This window comes from Jaculus jaculus, chromosome 12 (genome assembly GCF_020740685.1).
Source record: "Jaculus jaculus isolate mJacJac1 chromosome 12, mJacJac1.mat.Y.cur, whole genome shotgun sequence".
Taxonomy (NCBI): domain Eukaryota; kingdom Metazoa; phylum Chordata; class Mammalia; order Rodentia; family Dipodidae; genus Jaculus; species Jaculus jaculus.
In genome coordinates this window covers 110,757,423-110,759,516 of record NC_059113.1, presented here as the reverse complement: position 1 = coordinate 110,759,516, position 2,094 = coordinate 110,757,423, and the positions used below count along the sequence as shown (strand labels likewise).

General features: G+C 36.2%; 1 pseudogene; it reads right to left on the bottom strand.

Annotated features, from left to right (window-relative positions):
• Positions 1 to 1,222: 1,222 nt before the first annotated feature.
• On the bottom strand, positions 1,223 to 1,872 carry LOC101615925 (annotated as a pseudogene).
• Positions 1,873 to 2,094: the final 222 nt, after the last annotated feature.

Sequence of the window (2,094 nt, the reverse complement as noted above, 5' to 3'; positions counted from 1 at the left end):
CTATCTTTCCCTCCCTCTTTCTCTGTCAAATAAATAAATAAATAAAAATAAAATATTTTAAAAAGTTAATTACTCTTTAAAACCTTAGACATAATCCACTCAAGATTAATATGACATATTAACAATCTCCCCTTCTGGACATAATAGTAGTTCTAAGTGTTCTTAATATTGGGGACTACACACACAGTCACTGTAAATCACATAAACACCAGTAACTTTCCTAGTAAACTGTAGCAATAGTCCCTCTACTAGTGATTTTTTTTTTTTAAACAAGAATGTGTAACAGTTCAGCATTTGAAAGACATATAGTACTGGGAATACATACAGGGAAAAATACATTTGCCTACCTGAAAAGACACTACAAAAATCCCCTCCCCAAACCCTCACAACTTGAAAGATGGTTTTATGATTTGCCTACTTAAAGACCTCAGTAATCCAATAATTAAAAACACAATAGCAGATAAATAAAAATTTATTAAAATCATTATCTCCAACAATAGAAAATTAAATATTAAGGCATCTTTTACTCCTATCCTGGCATATACAGCAAAGATAAGTGTTTTAAGTAAGAGATAGCACTAAATGTTTCCTAAAGTATTTGGCAATTTTTTTTCAACTTTTCTTATTACATATATTGCTGAAAGCTCTCCTGATCAAAGACTTTGTCTCAAATCCAGAAAAAAAGTATAAATGCATCAATTTATTAAAGGCAAGTAGTTCAGTGTTGAAAAATTAAGATTAACTACAAAGAGAATCATGTAAATTTCAAATACCGATATTAAAGTTCTTCCAAAGCAAGTTATGCCTTAGTCATTAAGCAGAAAAGAGATGGAGACTTTCAGATGAGAAGTCTGTGGATATAGGCTCATGCCATGTAACAACTGTAGCTAAGTATTTGGCTCTACTGGGATGGCAGTATGAAAGGGCTTGGACTCCTTTAACATATACTACAGTCTCTGATAGGATCATATACGTTAACACTGACTGGGGTTCCCCACAGTCATCCATTTAACAGAGCTCAACAGGCTTCATAAAGAATTCTAAAGTTACACTTTCACTTTTTACTAAGGCAAGTTTGTGAAAAAAATTAATACAACCAGATCTCTTCATGATCTTTCCACTTACATTTTTAAGAAACATACAAAAGAACTGTATCTTATAGAAAGCCACTTTTATACTCTCCCAAATAATGAACCCAATTTACTTTTCAAAGGGAGTTCTTGCTTTTTCTCAGTTTCTAAGTACTATTCATCTTCTTTAGAGCCAGTTTTGCATAAATGCTTCATGACATCAACCCAATTCCAGCCTTGAGGAAGTTCCCCTTTATGGATGTGTTTTACCTGCCAGCGTACGATTCTGTGCTTTAGAAAGCTGTTCTGTTTTGTCTTTTTTCTGACCTGATGGACTGTATTAGGAGTGTCACCTGAGATGATGTTGGTTATGGACGTTGTGCAGTTAATGGGATGGTGATTCTCCAAGAGCTGCTTTTTATTGTCCTTGGCCTATTCAACAATGCATAGGTCATAGAGGTTCCAGATTGACTTCCACTGCTTCCTGTACCTTGGCTAATGTACTCTGCTTTATAGCTGAGGAAATGGTGTTGTAAAAAAAAAAAAAAAAAAAAAAAAAAACATTCATAGATGTAACTGGAGGCGTTTGGGGATAGGTTTCTGTCCAGGAAACCTCTATTAAGAAGGCTTTGGGATCACCATTTTCACCTATCCTATACTGAAATGACAGTGGACTTAATTCCTGGAAGCTTTCATCACCTTCATAAATAGAATGTAAAGCTTCTAGTTCCGTCGCAAGACTGATGAGGGGAAAAGGGTGTCCAGCCCAAGGTCTCATCTTCTGGTCCTTGTTGGCCCCCATTCTGCCTGCACCTCTCGCGCAGGGACAGCATCGGCGAGAAGAGCCAGAGGGCAGTGGCCTGGGCCATGGGGTCCCCTCCTGGCTGCCGCAGATCGCATCTTATTCCTTAAGTACATGAACCTCATTCTCTGTGATGGACTTGTGTCTTTTTTGGTTAATAGTTTCATTTCTACCTTTCTTCTATTTGTTTCAAAGTTATACTTTTGATGCTATTTATTTGAA